General features: G+C 46.4%; 7 pseudogenes; all 7 read left to right on the plus strand.

Annotated features, from left to right (window-relative positions):
• Nucleotides 1-8,042: 8,042 nt before the first annotated feature.
• On the plus strand, nucleotides 8,043-8,161 carry LOC143958725 (5S ribosomal RNA; annotated as a pseudogene).
• A 4,129-nt stretch (nucleotides 8,162-12,290) lies between these two features.
• LOC143958373 (5S ribosomal RNA) lies at nucleotides 12,291-12,409 on the plus strand (annotated as a pseudogene).
• Nucleotides 12,410-12,512: 103 nt separating this feature from the next.
• On the plus strand, nucleotides 12,513-12,631 carry LOC143958671 (5S ribosomal RNA; annotated as a pseudogene).
• Nucleotides 12,632-21,268: 8,637 nt separating this feature from the next.
• On the plus strand, nucleotides 21,269-21,387 carry LOC143958354 (5S ribosomal RNA; annotated as a pseudogene).
• Nucleotides 21,388-21,709: 322 nt separating this feature from the next.
• Nucleotides 21,710-21,828, plus strand: LOC143958649 (5S ribosomal RNA; annotated as a pseudogene).
• Nucleotides 21,829-22,148: 320 nt separating this feature from the next.
• On the plus strand, nucleotides 22,149-22,267 carry LOC143958320 (5S ribosomal RNA; annotated as a pseudogene).
• Nucleotides 22,268-22,588: 321 nt separating this feature from the next.
• LOC143958477 (5S ribosomal RNA) lies at nucleotides 22,589-22,707 on the plus strand (annotated as a pseudogene).
• The last annotated feature ends 31 nt before the right edge of the window (nucleotides 22,708-22,738 follow it).

Below are 22,738 nucleotides of genomic sequence, written 5' to 3' on the forward strand. Positions count from 1 at the left end.
AGTTTATACAGAGAGGCTAATGTGTACAAAAGACAGGCTAGTGTATACAGATAGGCTAGATTATACAGAAGAACGTCCTGGGTATGCACAGATGGAGGCTAGGGTATACAGAGAGAGAGGCTAGAGTATGCATACTTGCTAGTGTATACAGGCGGACTAGTATATACAGAAGACCGGTTAGTTTATACAGAGAGGCTAATGTGTACAAAAGACAGGCTAGTGTATACAAATAGGGTAGATTATAGAGAAGAACGTCCTGGGTATGCAGAGAGAGAAGTTGGGTTACAAAGAGAGGCTAGTGTATGCAGACTTGCTAGTGTATACCGGTGGACTAGTGTATACAGAGAGGCTTGGGTATACAGAGAGCTAATGTATAAAGCGATGCTAGTGTATACCGACGGACTAGTGTATACAGTAGACCGGCTAGTTTACATAGAGAGGCTAATGTGTACAAAAGACAGGCTAGTGTATACAGATAGGCTAGATTATACAGAAGAAGGTCCTGGTTTATGCAAGAGATGGAGGCTAGGGTATGCAGAGAGAGAGGCTTGGTTACACAGACTTGCTAGTGTATACAGACGGACTAGTGTATACAGAGGACCGGCTAGTTTATACAGAGAGGCTAATTGTACAAAAGACAGGCTAGTGTATACAGATAGGCTAGATTATACAGAAGAACGTCCTGGGTATGCAGAGATGGAGGCTAGGGTATACAGAGAGAGAGGCTAGAGTATGCATACTTGCTAGTGTATACAGGCGGACTAGTGTATACAGAAGACCGGTTAGTTTATACAGAGAGGCAAATGTGTACAAAAGACAGGCTAGTGTATACAGATAGGCTAGATTATACAGATAGGCTAGATTATACAGAAGAACGTCCTGGGTATGCAGAGATGGAGGCTAAGGTATACAGAGAGAGAGGCTAGAGTACGCATACTTGCTAGTGTATACAGATGGACTAGTGTATACAGAGGACCGGCTAGTTTATACAGAGAGGCTAATGTGTACAAAAGACAGGCTAGTGTATACAAATAGGCTAGATTATAGAGAAGAACGTCCTGGGTATGCAGAGATGGAGGCTGGGTTACACAGAGAGGCTAGTGTATGCAAGCTTGCTAGTGTATACAGACGGACTAGTGTATACAGTAGACCAGCTAGTTTATACAGGGAGGCTAATGTCTACAGAAGACCGGCTAGTGTATACACATAGGCTAGATTATAGAGAAGAACGTCCTGGGTATGCAGAGATGGAGGCTAAGGTATACAGAGAGAGAAGTTGAGTTACAAAGAGAGGCTAGTGTATGCAGACTTGCTAGTGTATACCGGTGGACTAGTGTATACAGAGAGGCTTGGGTATACAGAGAGCTAATGTATAAAGAGATGCTAGTGTATACAAAAGACAACCAAGAGTAGACAGTGAGGCTCGTGTATACAGAAGACCGGCTACAGAGAAGCTAATTTGTACAAAAGACAGGCTAGTGTATACAGATAGGCTAGATTATACAGAGGAAGGTCCTGGGTATGCAGAGATGTAGGCTAGGGAATCCAGAGACTGTGTTACACAGAGAGGCTAGAGTATGCAGAAGACCGGCTATTTTTTTTTACAGATAGGCTTGTGTATACAGAAGACAGTCTGGGGAATTCAGTGAGGCTACTGTATGCAGAGAGGCTGGGACACTTTTTATTGTAAAAAGAAGGCAGGCTAGTGTATATAGATTACGGGCACCTGTATACAGAAGACAGAGAGGCTAGTCTATATTGAGTGGCTGGTGTACACAGAGAGATTAATGTATACAGAAAAGCTAGCGTGTAAAGAAGACAGGACTTTATTTTTTGCTAATGCAACTACTTTTGAAACATATAAAGTGCTTTTTTCATATTTTGGTGCTGTTAAAAAGTGGTGTGTTGTCAGTGGTGATATCAATGTGACAGTTAATGTGGAGAACTACAACTATTCAAAATAGAGCAAAAGAGTGCTAAGTTTATTTTGTTAAGTCATTGACTGATAGACGTTAAGTAATTGGCCGTTATTGGTTTGGCAGTACATGGTTTATTTTGATGTAAGATCGTTTTATTCTCTACTTATAGCCGTGTTTTAGACGACTTTATTATTAGCATTATTCGCATTATTCATATATATTATGCAGAGTGTAAGTATTGCAGTGAGACGATATTGCTTTTAAAAGATTTGTATTATTATACATAGCATTGTTAGCAGACCAATAGGACAATTTACATGGCTTAATATTGCAGAGCGTAATTTATCAGGAAAGAGATCCAAAGCGTTAGTTGCAGTAGCTTCATAAAACTGAGAAATCGTTGCATTACTCTAAATTTAAAATATGTTCCGGTTGCACTGAAAAGACGATATTAGATGAGTGATCTACACATTTCGTTTACTATTTCACTATACCGGCTAAATGTTAATATGTTAATATGTGCTGCGTGTAAGGTAGAAATTAGATGGTTTAGTGTGAGCTGGTTTACCAGGATTTAGAGATAGTAATCTGTTTATACTAGTATATAAATATAGCAAAATAACTATAACGGGTTTAAGTGGAAATACACGAAATAACAGCAACAACGTGTGTAGGTTTTTATCAATCAAGTTCATTACGTGTCTTTAATCATGTAGTGATATTGGAGCACAAGGATGAGCAAGCATAATAACTAACAGAGGATGGCATGGCAAAAAGACAAACTGCATTAGAAATGTGAATATGAATTAGAGTTGAAATGCCAAAGTGTGAGCTAAGCAGCTAAATATTCTGCAATAGCAGAGATTAAGTATTGCAGTCGAAATGAGATCGGAAGCGTTAGTTGCAGTAGCTCCAAAATGACTGAGAAATCATTTCATTACTCTAAATGTAAAAGTTATCCCGGTAGCACAGAGTGGACTGATATTAGATGAGTGATCGTTCTAGTACAAATTCAGTTTCCTATAGCAGACAGATACCAGCTAAATGTGAGACGAGCAATTAAACTGTTCACGGTAGCTTTGCATTACTCTTAAATATCAGCAACGACTAGGTTTCTATCGGATGAGAAAGTATAATAACTGGCAAAGTATGACATGGCAAAGAGACAAATTGCATTAGAGATGTGAGATGGACATGAAATGTCAATCCCCATTGGTTACTTACATGTAAACGCGGCTACATACAGCAAAGTGTGAGCTAAGCAGCTAAAGGGTATTTAAGAGTAAATTGACGTAGCTTGAAAATTCCAACGTGTAAATCGTTCCATTAAATATGTTACGCACGAAGACGGCTTACACTGACTGTTTTCCGTTTCCATTGGTCATCGGCATAATGTATCAGTAACCATGAACATTAATAGTGATAGACAGCTTACATTAGGATGTATGCATGATGTGAATGTAAAATGAATGTAAAATAGTTGCATTATGTGTTATTAATGTAATCAAACTGTATTGCTATGCTTTGCTACTGCAACCACTTCTCAATCAAGTCCCACTGCTTTTCTCACTTTTTGCCGCTGTTAAAAAATGTGTTGCAAGTGTTATGTGTTACAAATGGTTATCAGTGTGACAGTTAATGTGGAGAAGAAGTATAACAAAATAGAGTCAGAAAGAGAATCCTATTGCATAGAGGTAGCGAGAGATGGTTGCATTAATCTTAATGTGCAGTGTGTAAAAGGTTTTAAAAAGATGGTTTTGTGTGACTTTTGCTTTAACGTAAAATTAGCTGTAGACATTATAATTTGTTACAATGATTTAGAGATAGTAATTTCTATAAAATAATAATAATAAGTATAGCAAAACAAATTAGGAAAATTTTGAGGCAGTATGTATAGTCGAGATATAGTGAATACACAAAAGGGATCAAGGGATAGTAGCAAAGTCAAGGCATAAATGCAAAGGTACTCTATTTAACAGTAAATTGACGTAGCTTGCAAATTCCAACGTGTAAATCGTTCCATTAATTTTGCTGCGCACGAAGACGGCTTACAGTGACTGTTTTCCGTTTCCACTGGAAAGAGAATCCTATTGCATAGAGGTAGCGAGAGATGGTTGCATTACTCTTAATTTTGCTTTAACGTAAAATTAGCTGTAGACATTATAACTATGGTTAGGTTTACAATGATTTAGAGTTAGTAATCTCTATAATATAATAATAATAAGTATAGCAAAACCAATTAGGAAAATATTGAGGCAGTATATATAGGTCGAGATAAAGTGAACACACAAAAAGGATCAAGGGATAAGTTGCAAAGTCAAGGGATAAATGCAAAGGTACATTATTTAAGAGTAAATTGACGTAGTTTGCAAATTCCAACGTGTAAATCGTTCCATTAATTTTGTTACGCACGAAGACGGCTTACACTGACTGTTTTCCGTTTCCACTGGAAAGAGAATCCTATTGCATAGAGGTAGCGAGAGATGGTTGCATATGGCAGAAAGACGGCTTACACTGCTTTTCTCACATTTTGCTGCGGTAAAAAGAAATGTTTTGTCACTGTGTTTTAACTGTGACAGATAAGGTGGAGAAAAAGAAGTAATACAGAAAATAGAGTCAAACAGTGGAAACTTTATTTGTCATGACAGCTGATACTTGGTTGAGCAATAAAACTGTTTTATTTAGATGTAAGACTAGTTTTATTCTCTACATATAGGGTTTTCAGAGAGTTGTATAATATAGGCGACCAATAGGACATTTAAATGGCTTAATATTGTAGGGAGGAAGTATCGCTGTTCAAAGGTAAGAGATTGAAAGCTTAGCTTGAAAATGGCCGAGAAATAGTTGCGTTAGTCTAAATTTAAAGGATATGCCGGTACCAATGAGAAAGCTTATATTAGACTAGTTGATGTTTGCATTACACAATCCTATTATTATTATTATTATTATTATTAAGATCCAAGTGCAGAGAGATACTCAGTTAATGTCAGAGATACTCGGTCAATGTCAGAAAAGCAATAAAACTGTTTACATCGCTAGAGAGCGATATTTACATTACTCTTAGTATGTGCAGCATGTCTGGTAGCAAATGGATGGTTTTGTGAACATTTTGCATTAAGGTACAATTAGCGGTAGAACTCATCGAAGTGAAAAGATTTAAGCGGATTTTGAGATAGTACTCTCCATTTCTAATAAGAAATATAGAAAAATAAGTCAGGATGGTGTGTCAGGACTGTCACATACTCACAGTCCCGTTACAAATATGCAAAATAGAGCAAAAGAGTACATGGTTTATTTTGATGTATGATAGTTTTATTGCATGCTTGATGTGGATGATTAAAATCGTGTAGTGATCTATATTTAGCATAAGAATGAAAAGGCATAACATGGCAATGAGACAAACTCCATTAGAGATGTGAGCTAGATGAAATGATGAAATGTCTCTGTATAGCCCAGATTGTCTTCTGTTATCACTTAGCATACCCTCTAAATTCACTAGCCTTCTCTATATACACCAGCATGTTTACACTAGCCGGTCTTCTGCATACAATAGCCTGTCTTCGATATACACTAGCCTATGTTCTGAATACACTAGCCCGTCTTCTGTATACTTTAGTCTCTCTGTATAAACTAGCATCTCTGTATACCCCAAACTGTCTTCTGTAAAAACTTGTCTCTCTTTATAGCCTGTCTAGCCTTTCTTCTGTACACACTAGCTTCTCTGTATACACTAACCAGGCTTCTATATACAATAGCTTCTCTCTATGCACTAGCCTCTCTGTATAATCTAGCCTCTCTATATACCCTAGATAGTGTTCTGCATCTCCGTAGTGGTAGCCTCTCCGTAGAAGCCAGCCTTTATTCTGTATTCACTAGCCTTTCTTCTGTATGCTGTAGTCTTCTATATATACTAGCTTCTCTGTACACCCTTGCATCTCTGTAATACACTAAACCCTCTGTATACCACAGCCTGTCTTCTGTATACACTAGACTGTAAACACTAGCTAGAATACACCAGCCTGTCTTCTGTACCCACTAGAATCTCTGTATACACCACCCAGTCTTCTGTATACACTGTCAGCTTGGATGTATACCCAAGCCTGTCTTCTGTATACACTAGTCTCTCTATATGCACTGTCCTATCTGTATACACTCGACTCTCTCTATACACTAACCTCTCTATATACACTAACATCTTTGTATATACTAGCCTCTCTTTAAATTAGCCTCTCTGTGTACCCCAGCCTCATTGTTTACTCTAGCATCTCTGTATACTCAAGCCTATCTGCGTACACGAGTCTGTATTCTGTATTCACTAGCCTGTATTCACTAGCCTTATATATACTAGCTTCTCGCTTCTCTGTACACCCTTGCATCTCTGTACACTAGACTCTCTGAATACACTAAACCCTCAGTATACCACAGCCTGTCTTCTGTATACATTAGACTGTAAAAACTAGCTAGAATACACCAGCCTGTCTTCTTTACCCAATAGACTCTCTGTATGCACTACCCAGTCTTCTGTATACACTGTCAGATTTGATGTATACCCAAGCCTGTCTTCTGTATACACTAGTTTCTCTATATGCACTGTCCTTTCTGTATACTCTCGACCCTCTCTATACATTAACCTCTCTATATACACTAACATCTTTGTATATCTCTCTTTAAATTAGCCTCTCTGTGTACCCCAGCCTCACTGTTTACTCTAGCATCTCTGTATACTCAAGCCTATCTACATACACGAGTCTTCTGTATTGTGTATTAACTAGCCTTTCTTCTGTATGCTGTAGTCTTCTATATATACCAGCTTCTCTGTACACCCTTGCATCTCTGTAAACACTGTGTAAACTAGCCAGTCTTATGTATACACTCGCCGACTGTATACACTAGACTCTCTGAATACACTAAACTCTCTGTATACCACAGCCTGTCTTCTGTATACACTAGACTGTAAAAACTAGCTAGAATACACCAGCCTGTCTTCTGTACCCACTAGTCTCTCTGTATACACTACCCAGTCTTCTGTATAGAATGTCAGCTTTCATGTATACCCTTTCTGTATACACTAGCTTCTCTATATGCACTGTCCTTTCTGTATACACTCGACTCTCTCTATACACTAACCTCTCTATATACACTAACATCTTTGTATTTGTCTTTAAACTAGCCTCTCTGTGTACCCCAGCCTCACTGTTTACTCTAGCATCTCTGTATACTCAAGCCTATCTACATACACGAAACCTGTATTCTGTATTCACTAGCCTTTCTTCTGTATGCTGTAGTCTTCTATATATACCAGCTTCTCTGTACACCCTAGCACTGTAACAGTGCTAGGTTCCTGTATTACAGAAACAGAACACCAGCAATAAGGTGTATACTGTGCAGGAGGCACACAACACCGACTCTAACTTCTGCACTGCAGATGCATGTATTGCAGAAATTGAACACCAGTAATAAAGTGTAGCTTCAGGTGTGTACTGTGCAGGAGGCACATAACACCCACTGTAACAGTGCTAGGTTCCCAAGCAGTAAAGACACTGTCCCTGCCTATCGTCCTCTTTCCCTGACCACCGCAACACACTATACAAGGCCGCCGTGCTGGCGGCCTTATATAGTGTGGGGTGTGTACTAAACCCCCCTGAGCTATAATTGGCCACAGGAATCCTGCCTGTGGTGAATTGTGGCTCTCCTCACACAGGATGTCACATCTGTTCTTATTATATAGAACCTATTATGCTCCTCGTAAACTTTTTCAGTTTGGCCGAACGGCCGGACGCAAGTTGCCCCCGGTGCGGGAACATGGGGGGAGACATGATGCACATGTTTTGGAGATGCCCGAAGTTGATCCGCTACTGGACAGAGGTGACAGGAACCATTGATCGGTTGGTTGGAACCTCCACCAGGAAGGGGGCGAAGTATTGTCTCCTGGGATTAGTTGAAGGAGTTGGAAACTCGGGAAGTAGCCAGATGGCAGTTCTGAGATGCCTATTTCAGGCAAGGAAACTGATTGCCCAACCCTGCTTAGCCTCCAATGTTGGCAATGACTTGGTTTTTTTCGCTTGTTTCCCAAGATGACCATGTTGGCGTTTGTCAAGATGGTTGAGAGTGCCCGAAGAGATCGCCTATGGCCCCATCACCTTGAAAGTGCCTGATCTTGTCTGATCTCGGAGGCTAAGCATTGTCGGGCCTGATTAGTAACTGGATGGGAGACCAACTGGGAATACCAGGTGCCGTAGGATTCTTTTTATGTTGTTGGCGTTGACATGGGTTTTTTTTCCGCTTGTTTCCCAAGGTGATCATCTTGGCATTTGTCAAGAGGGCTGAGAGAGCCCAAAGAAATCTCCTACGGCCACATCCCCCTGAAAGCGCCCGATCTCATCTGATCTCAGAGGCTAAGCAGGGTCCGGCCTAGATAGTATTAAAGGTGCCGTAGGAATCTTTTTATATTGTTGGCTTTGACCTGTTTTTCTTTCGCTTGTTTCCCAAGGTGACCATTTTAGCATCAGTCAAGAGTTTTGAGTATGTCCCAAAGCGTTCGCCTGAGGTCACATCACCCTGAAAGCGCCCGATCTCAGAGGCTAAGCAGGGTCTGGGTCAGATGGGAGACCGCCAGGGTCTATGTTGTTGGCGTTGACCTTTTTTTTTTCACTTGTTTCCCAAGATAACCATCTTGGTATTTGTCAAGAGGGTTGAGAGTGTCTAAATAGAACACCTATGGCCACATCACCCTGAAAGCGCACAATCTCATCTGATCTCAGAGGCCTAGCAGTGTACGGCCTGGTTAATACCTGTATGGGAGACCATCTGTGAATACCAGGTGCCCAACAAGAGGGTTGAGAGTGCCCAAAGAGATCATCTACGGCCCCATCAACCTGAAAGCGCCCAATCTCATCTGATCTCAGAGGCTAAACAGTGTCGGGCCTGGTTAGTACCTGGATGGGAGACTGGCTGGAAATACCAGGTGCCATAGGCTTCTTTTTTTGTTGTTGGTTTGAACTGTTTTTTTCGCTTGTTTCTCAAGGCGACCATCTTGGCGTTTGTCAAGAGGGTTGGGCGTGTCTTGAAGAGAACGCTTACGGCCACATCACCCTAAAAGCACCCGATCTTGTCTGATTTCAGAGGCTTAGCAGCATCAGGCCTGGTTAGTACCTGGACGGGAGACTGCCTGGGAAGACCAGGTGACATAGAAGGATCTGGCCTGGTTAGTGTCTTGATTGGGAGATCGCCTGGGAATTCCGGATGCCGTAGGATTCTTTTTATGTTGTTGGCTTTGACCTGTTTTTTTTCCCTTGTTTCCCAAGGTGACCATCTTGGCATTTGTCAAGAGGGTTGAGAGTGCACAAAGAAATTGCCTACGGGCACAACACCCTGAAAGCGCCCAATCTTGTTTGGTCTCAGAGGCTAAGCAGGGTTGGGCCTGGTTTGTACCTGGATGAGAGACCTCCTGGGTTTTCCAGATGCCGCAGGCTTATTTTTATGTTGTTGGCGTTGACTTGTTTTTTTTGTTTGTTTCCCAAAGTGGCCATCTTGGCGTTTGTCAAGAGGGTTGAGCGTGCATTTGATCTCAGAGGCTAAGCAGGGTTGGGACATGGTTAGTACCTGGATGGGAGACCGCCTGGGATTTCTCGATGCCATAGGCTTTAGTTTTAAGTTGTTGGCATTGACTTATTTTTTTATTTTTATTATTCTTTTATTAAGTAGAACAACATAAATATAACAGTCAACCATACAGCATGACCCAGGGTCACAATTACATGCTAACAAAAAATAGGCAGCCAAATATTTCTGGGTTCTCAGAGGGGAGTCCTACAGTTTCATGCAGAAAATAGAGAAACCCCACCTCCGACATGTAGTACAGTATAACTAGTGCAGCTCCGTTCGGACAAATGTAATCATGGAGAACAACTGGGACCACAGCGAGCCAGCTTATCATGACCTACGTGAACTAGAGTAAAATATGAGCCGGTCATGTCCAGAACCCTGGGGTTCTTCTGGGTCCCGAAGGCTAGTAAGGAGACAAGGCATAGTCAAAAGGGAGGACGGGGGAAGAAGAGAGTGCAAAGACGGAGAGAGAGGAGGTGGGGGGATGGCGACGGGGAAAAAAAGAAAAATAAAGACAAAAAGGAGGGGGGGAATGCCACCCAGGGCAGACATGGCCTACGTAGGTAAACGTTAGATGTTCAGTCGTTTTCTGGGACGGAGGCACTGCTCACCTCCCGAATGTAGTCTCGAGTACCAGTGAAATACCTCCAGGGCCTCCATGTAACACTAAATGCCTCTTCAGTGTTGTGAAGGGTGGCGGTCAATTCTTCCATCCGGAGAATATGATTGACTTTGGAATACCACAGCACCTTGAATGGGGGCTGAGGCTGCCTCCACAGTGCGGAAATGCAGGCCCGGGCAGCATTCAGGAGTTGCATTGTGAGGGTTTTTTTGTATTTTCGAACAGGCTGTTCGGTCAAGTGTAGAAGGCACGCTACTGGGAACCCAAAAGTTCCTCAAGGTCGGGCATGCCCAGAAAAGGTGTCCCATGGTCCCCATATCTGAATTTCACCTCCAACAAACATCCGGGATCGATCTATCCATTTTATTCAGAAGGTATGGGACTCTATACCAGCGTGAGACTATCTTGTATCTTGATATTGGTTTGCGATGGAAGCTTTATGTACTAAGGTCAGGATCTTCCCTATCTGTTGTGGGGTAAATGTGATGCCTAAGTCCCTCTCCCATTTGTGGATAAATGGTGGGGGTCGACTCCTCCTCCTGACTACTCAATAGTTTGTACAGGAGGGAGAGGGTGTGTCGCACAGGTTCCCTTTTGTGACAGATGGATTCATAGGGTGTCAGGTCTCTAGGAGTGTAGGGGGCCCTTTGTATGGCCAGAAGAAAGTGACAAAGTTTATAAGCACTAAACAAGTCAAGCGGAGGGTCAGAAAGCTCGGCGACAGTTTGCGTGGTCGGGAGCCCTCCCGTGGGCCACACCTCTCCCAGATGCTGTTTCCCCACCACTGTCAACTGTCGCAGTTTCTTGTTGGTAAATCCCGGTGGGAAGTCTGGATTACCTATAACCGGAGTCATTGGTGATGGCAGGGGAGCAATGTGTGTGCAGCGGAACAACCTCCGCACAACAGCCAACCTAGCTCCCACTACGGGGTGACCTCTGAGGTCTTTTGGTAGGGAGGACAGGAGCCACGGGGAGGTCAATAGGGGAATGGATCCATCCTCAATCTCCATCTCCACCCACTGCTTGTGTGGGCCATTACAATGCCAATCAACGACTCTCTCTAGCAGAGTCACTCTGTAGTATTGTCTGAGATCTGGGAGACCCAGACCCCCCTTGTCCTTTGGTCTGGCAAGCAATTGCAAACGGGCTTTGGGCAGTTTGCGCGCCCAAATAAAGTCCCGGAGCAGCACCTGCAGTTGTCTGAAAAAAATTGGGGGTAACCGGATCGGTAATGTCTGGAACATGTATAAGATCCGAGGGAGGGCCATCATTTTGAATGCATTACAGCGCCCGAACCAGGTCAGTGTTAAAGCATGCCAGTTTCCCAAATCAGATTTCAGTCTATCCAGGAGAGGGACAAAATTAAGCAGGTACAATTGCGCTAAATCCGCTGCGATGTTAACGTATAGATTTTTCAGCCCAGTAGAATGGAAAAGAGGTGCGGAGCCTCTTGGCCTCACCATCCGGGACCGATATATTCAATACAGCCGACTTGGCGCAATTGTTTTTATAGTTTGATAGGCTGCCGTGTCGCTGTAGAGACGCAAGTATTTTGGGAAGCAAAATGTGTGGATTGGAGACGGAAAAAATTAGATCGTCAGCGTACGCCGCAATTTTGTGGTGTGCCGAGGGTTTGGATATGCCAGTAATATTCGGGTCATTCCAAACGTGACACATAAGTGATTCCAGTGTCAGAATTAAAATTAGGGGAGACAGAGACCACCCCTGCCTCGTTCCATTAGTGATGGGGAAAGAGTCCGAGCACCACTCGGTCACCCGTACCGCTGCCGATGGCGTGGAGTAAATCGACATTACCCAGCTCATCATGTTGGGGCCAAGACCTATATGTTCCAGGGTGGCCTGCATAAAGTGCCAAGGTGACCATCTTGGCGTTTGTCAAGAGGGTTGAAAGTGCCTGAAGAGATTGCCTACGGGCACATCACCCTGAAAGCACCCGATCTCGTTTGATGTTGGAGGCTAATAGAGTCGGGCCTTGTTAGTACCTGGATGGGAGACCGCCTGGGAATACCAGGTGTCGTAGACTTCTTTTTATGTTGTTGGCGTTGACCTGTTTTTTTTTCGCTTATTTCCCAAAGTGACCATCTTGGTGTTTGTCAAGAGGGTTGAGAGTGCCTGAAGAGATTGCCTATGGCCACATCACTCTGAAAGCACCCAATCTCATCTGATCTTGGAGGCTAAGAAGAGTCGGGCCTGGTTAGTACCTGGATGGGAGACCACCTGGGATTACCAGTTATTGTAGGCTTCTTTTTATGTTGTTGGCGTTGATTCGTTTTCTTTTTTTTGCTTGTTTCCCAAGGTGACCATCTTGGCATTTGTCAAGAGGGTTGAGAGTGCCCAAAGAGATCGCTTACAGCAGCATCACCCTGAAAGAGCCCAATCTCGTCTGATCTCGGATGCTAAACAGTGTCGGGCCTGGTTAGTACCTGGATGGGAGACCGCCTGGGAATACCAGGTGCCATAGGCTTCTGTTTTTTTTGTTTTTTTATTTAGTAGTATGCGACATACAATGCAAAGGCAACTTCACAGAATGTGTGATACAAATAGTTACAAACAAATGATCATATTGCATGGATATCAGAGCCAATGGTAAGACGTCTGAGGAAAATAGCACGTGTACAGCTTTGCGGTCATATCAAGATGAGATTAAAGCTCCATCTCGTTGGGATCCTCTACCACTTAAAATATTATTGATACTAGCCCTGCTACCCTCGAAGAGTTTAGATATCCATAGATAGGGGAAGAGTATTGTGTAGTAGTCAAATGGGGTCGGAACATACCATTTTCTTTTCCCTTTTTTGAGTTAAGAAGGGAAATAGTAGAACTGAAAGGAGGGAGAAGGGGAAAGAGAAGATTGGGGAAGGAAATGGCAGAAAAGGAAAAGAAGGGGTAAGGGGGTGTCGTGGGTAGAGTGGATAGGATGGGGTCCCCTCCCAGGGAGCAAGAGACGCCCTCGGCTCACCAGCTCATCAGCTGTCCAACGTTTGGAACAGCGATCTCCAACGATCACCATGAGCTTACTATGTCTCGCGGAGGTATTCTTCCGAAAAGCGAAACTGGGTCCAGTAGAACCATCTGTTCCCATGCTCCTCCGTTTTATCCCTCATTTGTGGCAGTCAGGTCTTCCATTCGTTCAATATCATTTACCCTTGTGAACCACTGGGTCACCATTGGAGCAGATTGCTCTTTCCACTGACTTGGGATGCAGGCCCTAGCTGCATTGAGGAGATGTTTAAGTAAGGACTTATGATAACGCTTTCTCGACATAGGAGTTAGATTGAGAAGAACTGCTGCGGGATCATTGGCTAAGGAAATGTCTGTGAACTTGTGGATGAGTCTCAGGACAGGCTGCCAGAATGTTTGTAATTTAGGGCTTTCCCAGAAAATGTGGAGAATGGTGCCACATTTGGTCCACAGCGACAGCAGCGGTCAGATTGACCGGGGAATATTTTGGCCAACACCACCGGTGTACGATACCAGCGTGTGATCAGCTTATATGAGATCTCCTGACATTTACTGCAGAGTGACGACTTTTGGGCGAAAAAGAGTATTCTGTCCTTCTGTGGTTTGGAGAATGTAGTTTGTAAGTCCCTTTTCCATTTAGCTAGGAAGGGTGGATCCGTGGAGGATTGTGCGTCTGTCAGGATTTGGTAGGACCTAGAGAGGGAACCACGAACTGGGCCATCATCCAGGCAAAGTTCCTCGAAGGGGTGGAATTGTCTAGAGAAGAACGAATGGTTAGGTAGTGATCCGAGGAAATGGATTAGCTGTCTAGCTCTCCAGCTATCCAATGCAACAGGTACTTGCTCTAGCAGTATGGTCCCCATGGGAATCAAGCCCGTGGGTCCAAGAAATAGGGCTGCTCTCAGAAGCCCTTTCGGGGCTTGCCTGGTAAAGGCCTGGTCAGACAGGCCCGGAGGGAATCTAGGATGTCCAATAATTGGGGTCATAGGAGAAGGGAAGTTAGTCAGGTGGGAAAGGTGAAAAAAACTATCCATCTCGGCGAGCGAGGGGCCAATTAACGGGTGAGTAGTCACACAGGGCTCCAATGGCCTCCCCGCCCAAGGCAGACCAGCCAGTGGAACCCGCGCCATCTCCTGCTCTAGCTTGACCCATAGCTTCAGTTCCCCATGCCGGTGTCTTATCACATATGGTCCCCCATCGGATAGTGTCCGCTGTGTACTGCGCATTCCGAAAATTGCCGAGCATGAACGGCGCCTGCGCACTGAGTCCAGGTTCTATCCCCACTATCCAAGTGGACATAGAGTAAGAATATAAAAGAGCCGAGCGCAGCGAGGCAAAGCCCGAAGCGTGGCGAGCGAAGCTCGCCTGCAAGGGACCCTCTAATATTCACAACCCTATGTCCGCTTGGATGGTGGGGCTACCACCTCCACTCACCGCGCAGGCGGCGTTCAGCTTTGGAGATTTTCCGAAGCTTCGTCTGCTCCGTACTGTGCATGCGCAGTACGGCGCGGACACTATATCATGACCGGACAGTATATGGCAGAACACCGGCACCAGTCAACCACCGGTGTCATGTGCGTCGCTGTGTAATATAGAGCAGGGTCCGGGAAGCCAATACCTCCCCGCAATTTCGGTCGCAATAGCATTGCCCTACCAATACGCATATGTTTTCCGCGCCAGAGGAACTTGATAAAGATTGAGCGAACCGCATGAAAGAAAGTCTGGGGTATTTTGATAGGTAAGGCTTGTAGTAGATACAGAAGTCGTGGCATCGTGTTCATCTTCAACACATTACAGCGTCCGAACCATGACAGAGCTAGTGGGTCCCATCTTTTAAGGTCCGCTGTAAGCCCATAGGCTTCTTTTTATGTTGTTGGCTTTGACCTGTTTTTTTTGCTTGTTTCTCAAGGCGACCATCTTGGCGTTTGTCAAGAGGGTTGGGCGTGTCTTGAAGAGAACGCTTACGGCCACATCAACCTGAAAGCACCCGATGTCGTCTGATTTCAGAGGCTAAGCAGCGTCAGGCCTGGTTAGTACCTGGATGGGAGACTCCCTGGGAAGACCAGGTGCCATAGAAGGATCTGGTCTGGTTAGTGACTTTTTTTTTTTTTTATTCTTTATTTACGGATTGCAGGTAATACAGAGACAAACTGTAAAAGACATAGATCCCTCAGTTTTCCAGGTTAACAAAAATACATAGTTAATACTTTGTGGGGGACCGGGGGAAACCTAACAACTTATGTCAGCAGCAGCCCCAGCCGTGGCTAGGCCACCACATTATCCCACTCTAATGATCTGGCACCCCAGTGTCTACTTATAAACCAGGGCAGTCCCCGGGGCGATCCCCCTCAAGGCCCAAACTGAGGGGCCTCTAACATCGGTCACCTTCATTCTACTGGTCAAAGAGCTCAGCCGGGACCACCCCGAGGGCCGCCAACCCCTGGCTGGGAAATCGAGGGAACAAAACGAAAAGATCCTTGCAATCACCATGTATTTTAATTATACTTGGGAGTTAGGGGGTAGGGAAAGAGGGGGGAGCAAATGGGCAGGAGAAGGGTATGGGGGTAGAAAGAATGAAAGTTATAGGGGGCTAACAGTGCTACGAGGCAGACGGGGGAGAGAGTGAACCAGGGTGGTATACGAGAAGGGAGAGAAAGAAAGAGGACTCCGATGGGTTCCCGCGACCGGACCCTTCCCTCTATACACGTGCCAGAGCCTACAGATAGGATCTGTATGCGTCGGAAAACCTGAACAGGCTCCAAGACAACCAACGAGCAGTGTGCTCTTCCTCCCTGTCGCCTAACGCTGATGTGAGCTGTTCCATACGGTAGATGTCGCAAACTCTTGCAAACCAGTGAGACACCAGTGGAGCGGCCTGCTGTTTCCACATGCTAGGTATACATGCCTTGGCCCCACTCAGAAGATGTTTTAAGAGAGATTTATGGTACTTCTTGCTCGAGAGTGGGGTCAGATTGAGGAAGATCGCAGCTGCGTTGTTCTGGAGATCAATAGCCGTGAGGTCAAAAATGATATTGAGAACCTGTCTCCAGAAATGGGCCAGTTGAGGGCATTCCCAGAAGATATGTAGTAACGTGCCGGCTTGTTCACCGCATCTCCAGCACAAAGGGCTGTGACCGGGAAACATAGCCGCCAGGACAGTGGGGGTCCTGTACCATCGGGTCAAAATTTTATAAGCTATTTCCTGGTATTTACTACATAGGGATGACTTGTGCGCAAAAAGAAGCACGCGGTTCTTCTGGTCTGGCGAGAGCCGGACATGCAGGTCTCGCTCCCATTTTTCCACGAACACCAGGTTACCCTGGGAGAGTTGGTCCAGTAGGATGCGATATGACAGGGAAAGAGACCCTCGGGTCGGTTCCTCTCCTGAGCATACCTCCTCAAACGATGTTAGGGGTCTGCGGAATTCGCCACTGTTTGGCAAAGATTTCAAGAAGTGGGAGAGTTGGGCAAGCTTCCACTGTCCCAGGGCCGTGGTTGCTAACGCCTCGTACATAGTGGAGACCGCTGTCCACGTCCTAGGGCCAAGAAAAGAAGAGGCCCGCACAAGGTCCCGGTCAGGGTCGAGGCGGAAAGACTTTTCCGTCATGCCGGGTTCAAAGCGTGGGTGTCCAATAATAGGAGTCATGGGCGAAGGGAAACTGGGCACGCCCATCAGGGTAAAATATCTGTCTAGCTCTTGTAACATTGGCTCAATGAGTGGGTGTGCCTGCGTCGCTCCCGACCAGCCCGGTCCACTCCAGGGCAAACCTGGAAATGGTACGGATTCACGCTCCAGACGAACCCACAGCTTATCCTTCAGGTGTCTGCACCAGTCAACTACTCTGTTCATGTGCACCGCCGTATAGTACCATGCCGGATCTGGGAGGCCAATCCCTCCCTTGTCTTTTGATCTGAGCAGTAATGTTCGGCTGAGTCTTGGAGGCCTGCCCTGCCATACGTATCGAATAAAGATGGAGCGCATGGCTTTAAAAAATGATTGGGGGATTTTTATCGGTAAGGCTTGTAATAGGTACAAGAGTCTGGGCATTACATTCATTTTGAGCACATTGCATCTCCCAAACCAAGAGGTCGCCAACTTTGACCACCTCTCTAGATCTACGGCAAAATTTTTTAGAAGCGGCTGGAAATTCAATTGGAAAATCAGATGTGGGTCCGGGGGAACCAGCGACGGGAGGTTTGCCGAAGCTAGGTACTCGTCAATGGCCGCTGTGCCGGCCTGGAGGGCGTCTCCTGAGTCCCGGGGGTGCAAGTTATAAAGGGCTTCATAGAAAGATCGGAAACACTCCGCTATCTCCCGTGAATCATGAAGTTTGGCACCCGAAGGGGAGGTTATGGTTGGAATGAAGGACGCGTTGCGTTGGGCACGCAGGGAGTTCGCTAGGGACCTACTACACTTGACTCCATATTCATAATACGTCCTGCGGACCCACATGAGTCTGGTTCTAGCCTGAAAGAGAGAGAAATCTCTGATTTGTTCTCTAAGATCTCTCACCTCCACCTCCAGCGCAGCAGTCGGCTGGGATTTGTGTCGTTGTTCACACGCATGCAACTTGGCAATAAGTTTGGAGAGAGCCTCAGTTTTGGCCACTTTGAGTCTATGACCATGTTTAATAAGAATGCCCCTAATGTAGCATTTATGAGCCGCCCATAACATGAGGGGGTTGGAAACAGAATCACGGTTATGATCAAAGTAACTTTCTAATTCCCTAAGCAGGTCTGCGTGGGTCTCAGGGTCCTTCAGGAGAGACTCGTTCAGTCTCCACCAGGACTGACCACGCGACTCCTGTTGTAGCTTCAGCATCAAAGAAATCGGGGCATGGTCAGACAGGGCTATGTGGCCTATCTGAGCGTCTGTGACCGCCGGGATAGCATTGTGGGCGACTAAAAACATATCTATACGTGAGTAAGAACCACGAGCGGTGGAAAAGAACGTATAGTCCCTATCCTGTGGGTGAAGCGTACGCCACACATCGATCAGTCGGTGGGAGTGTAGCAGGTCTCTTATGTGTGAACGCGTTCTCGCAGAAATCGCAAAGGTGCCCGATGATGAGTCTCTGCGGGGGTCCAAGGTGAGGTTAAAGTCCCCCCCAATGATCAAAGTACCCTCCGAGAATGCAGCCAGGGCATCCAAGGATGCTTCTAAGGCCGGCAGCTGGTCCACATTCGGCATGTATAGGTTGGCAAGAGTAAAAGTTTGCGAGTGGAGAGTTCCCTTAATGAAGAGATATCTCCCTTCACTATCGGCTTGGACAGCTAACAGGCGCCACGGCAAGTTTTTAGCAAGAAGAACACACACTCCTCTCGATTTGGAAGTAGGGGACGTGCTGTGGTGGGCCAGGGGGAAGTGCTTACTATAAAGCCGTGGTATTTGGTCTGTCCTGAAATGGGTCTCCTGGAGGAAAACTATTTGGGGCTTCATCCGCCACAATTCTGTTAGGCAGCTGGACCTTTTTTCAGGTACATTCAGCCCTTTCACATTACAGGAAACCAGCTTCAGGGCCATGACGGCAGTGGTACCCGGCCGGCGGTCCCCACCAGAGTCAGTAGTAGATATAGAGTTCAAGCACAGAGGAAGAGGAGGAGAAAAAGGAAAAGCAGTAACGAAGCGGAGAAGGTCCGGAGTTAGTAGGGAGGAGGAGGGTAGGAGGGGTGGGGATAGATCGGGGAATTGCTAAAGCTCCTATCGGAGAGAACCTGCCGGTTAGGGCAGAGGGGCCTAGTGGGGGAAGAGGTAAGGCACTGCAGAGGGAGGAACTCGTCGGTGCAGTACCCCTCCAGCATCCCATGGTCCATGCAGTCGCAATCGGGCGTGCACGGAGCTTCTTTGGCATCTTAACTACGACATCAAACGCATTATAGAACATCACTGCAGCAGGTATCGGGCAGTTAACAACAGTAGAACAGTGCATAATTAGACCAACATATTAAACTTTTCAACACAGAGTATAGATAACTTTATACCACCCAGGCACCCACCCCTCCCCCCCCCCCCCCCAGAAAAAAAAAAAAGGAAAAAAAGGGGGGGGGGAGGAGGAGAGGGGGAGGGAGCAGGAACGCCGCCCAGGGGCACCCGGGGGCACCACCAGGCAGTCCAAAAACACAAAGAGCGCCGAGACTAGGGCACCTGTAGATAAACAGTAACGAGAATGGTGAACAGTACCGCCAATAACTCAGGGCTTCGTCCAGGAAGCGCAGTGTCCAACTCTGTTCTTCCAATGTCCTTCCTCTCCCCTAGCTGGGGCGCTGGGAACAATGGCCCGTGGCATGGTAAACAACACAAAGCTGGATACTCCAGCCGTCTATGTTGGTAGAGAAAAAGAAAACAAAAAAAAAAGGGTATAACACAGGAATAACGGAAAATTACTGTACTCTCTCAGGGTTCACGATCTTGAGGGGCCTGCGATCTCTGATGTTGGGATCGACGGTGGCGTCTCACTCTCTGTTGCCTGGTTGAGGGGTTGTTCGTCGGGGCCACTGCTCCCTGGGGGACAACAGGAGCCAACCAGTCGGGGACCTGAACCGAGGGCAGGCCCAAAGCCTCCAGAAAGGACGGGACCTCCGAAGGGTGTCGTAGCGCAAGGGGCCTCCCATTTTTGCGCACTATAAGGTGAAACGGATGGCCCCACTTGTATGGAATCCTCCGTTCAGTTAGGTGTTCCAGAAGGGGTCGCAGACAGCGTCTCATCTGGAGGGTCTTGCGGGATACATCTGGCAGAAGGGTGACTTGGGCCCCGTCAAAATCAATGCTGCCTTTGCGCCACGCCGCTTGCAGGACATCCTCCCTAACTGAGTAATTGTGGAGACAGCATAAAACGTCACGTGGCCGGTTCTCTGTGGGGCTCCTGGGGCCCAGGGTCCTGTGGACTCTATCAATGGCTATTACTGTGTCAGCAGCGCGGTCCAGACAGGCGTTAAATATAGCTGTAACTGTGGCTTTGAGGTCTGCCTGGCCAGCGGCTTCGGGCAAGTCTCTGATCCTGATGTTGCGTCTGCGGTTGCGATTCTCAAGGTCATCCACTAGGAGTTGCAACTGTGTGACTCTTTCAGCAAGGGTATCATGTGCGGCTTGCAGGCCAGAAACATCAGTGGTCAGGGAGGTCACATCCGATGCCAGGGTGGTCACCCGCTCGTTCGTAGCCGACACGTCACGTTTGACCCCTGCGATTTCATGTCGCAAGGTCGTTTCAATCCTGGCTGCCATACAGCTAAAGTCTGCTTTAGTGGGAAGGTTTTGGAGTAAAGCTAGGATGGCCTTGTCCCCCAATAATGCCGGTGCTGGTGGCAGCGGTGGGTCCCCCTGTGTGTCTGAGGTAAGAGCAGCCTGGCCATTCGGTCCTGGGATGAGGCTTCCACTGCGGGAGGGTCTCTGGGACAGTTGGGAGTTGTGAGGGAACCAGGGTGGCAGGCCGCTATGGTCCGGGCTATCAAGCGAGGCCATGGACAGTGAGCGGGGGAGACACAGGGACAAGTCACTAGGCGGGGAGAACGGGGGCATGTCGTGTCCCTGCATAGCAGTCTGCTCACCTTCCCTCTGTACCGCGTGTCCTGGAGCGCCGGAGGCCGCGGGCGCCATCTTGGCTGGATCCGGCGTGGAGGCCGGAGGCTGCAGCGGGACCAAGTACCTGTCCATGGCAGCAGCGGCGGACCCCGCTCGGCTGGCTGTGTTCCGCCGAAGCGCGGGGATGTCGGCGATGCCGAAATATGCGACCAGACTGTGGTAAAGGGGTGTGGAGGGGTCACGGACCGGGAGCTCCGGAAAAGAGCGTCCTCACTCCTTCATGCCTAGGTCACGCCCACCCTGGTTAGTGTCTTGATTGGGAGATCGCCTGGGAATACTGGATGCCGTAGGCTTCTTTTTATGTTGTTGGCTTTGACCTGTTTTTTTTAGCTTGTTTCCCAAGGTGACCATCTTGGCCTTTGTCAAGAGGCTTCAGAGTGCCCAAAGAGAGTGCCTACGGCCAAATCACCTATATAGTATCTTATATATAATAACTAAAAATATTATTTATTATTATAGATATAGATATATAGTATAGTGATTTGGCCGTAGGCACTCTCTTTGGGCACTCTGAAGCCTCTTGACAAAGGCCAAGATGGGTTGAGAGTGCCTGAAGAGATTGCCCATGGCCACATCACTCTGAAAGCACCCAATCTCGTCTGATCTTGGAGGCTAAGAAGAGTCGGGCCTGGTTAGTACCTGGATGGGAGACCACCTGGGAATACCAGTTATTGTAGGCTTCTTTTTATGTTGTTGGCGTTGATTCGTTTTTTTTTTTTTTGCTTGTTTCCCAAGGTGACCATCTTGGCATTTGACAAGAGGGTTGAGAGTGCCCAAAGAGATCACTTACAGCAGCATCACCCTGAAAGAGCCCTATCTCTTCTCTTCTCTGAGGCTAAGAAGGGTTGGGCCTAGTGGGTACCTGGATGGGAGATGGCGTTGGAATACCAGGTGCCGTATTCTTCTTTTTATGTTGTTGAAATTGACCTGTTTTTTTTCGCTTGTGTCTCAAGGTGACTATCTTGGCATTTGTCAAGAGGGTTGAGAATGCCCAAAGAGATTGCCTATGGGCACATAACCCTGAAAGCGCCCGATCTCCTCTGATCTCAGAAGGTAAACAGGGTTGGGCCTTGCTAGTACCTGGATTGGAGACCACCTGGGAATACTAGGTGCTGTAGGCTTCCTTTTATGTTGTTGGCCTTGACCTGTTTTTTTTTCCACTTGTTTCCCAAGGTGACCATCTTGGCTTTTGTCAAGAGGGTTGAAAGTGCCTGAAGAGATTGCCTACGGGCACATCACCCTGAAAGCACCCGATCTCGTTTGATGTTGGAGCCTAAGAAGAGTCGGGCCTTGTTAGTACCTGGATGGGAAACCGCCTGGGAATACCAGGTGTCGTAGACTTCTTTTTATGTTGTTGGCGTTGACCTGTTTTTTTTTCGCTTGTTTCCCAAAGTGACCATCTTGGTGTTTGTCAAGAGGGTTGAGAGTGCCTGAAGAGTTTGCCTATGGCCACATCACTCTGAAAGCACCCAATCTCGTCTGATCTTGGAGGCTAAGAAGAGTCGGGCCTGGTTAGTACCTGGATGGGAGACCACCAGGGAATACCAGTTATTGTAGGCTTCTTTTTATGTTGTTGGCGTTGATTCGTTTTTTTTTTTTTGCTTGTTTCCCAAGGTGACCATCTTGGCATTTGTCAAGAGGGTTGAGAGTGCCCAAAGAGATCGCTTACAGCAGCATCACCCTGAAAGAGCCCTATTTCTTCTCTTCTCTGAGGCTAAGAAGGGTTGGGCCTAGTTAGTACCTGGATGGGAGATGGCGTTGGAATACCAGGTGCCGTATTCTTCTTTTTATGTTGTTGACATTGACCTGTTTTTTATCGCTTGTATCTCAAGGTGACTATCTTGGCATTTGTCAAGAGGGTTGAGAATGCCCAAAGAGATTGCCTATGGGCACATAACCCTGAAAGCACCCGATCTCCTCTGATCTCAGAAGCTAAACAGGGTTGGGCCTTGCTAGTACCTGGATTGGAGACCACCTGGGAATACTAGGTGCTGTAGGCTTCTTTTTATGTTGTTGGCCTTGACCTGTTTT

The sequence above is a fragment of the Lithobates pipiens genome, unplaced genomic scaffold (genome assembly GCF_037356315.1).
Source record: "Lithobates pipiens isolate NorthernLeopardFrog02 unplaced genomic scaffold, aLitPip1_a1.2 Scaffold_61, whole genome shotgun sequence".
NCBI classification, from domain to species: Eukaryota; Metazoa; Chordata; class Amphibia; order Anura; family Ranidae; genus Lithobates; species Lithobates pipiens.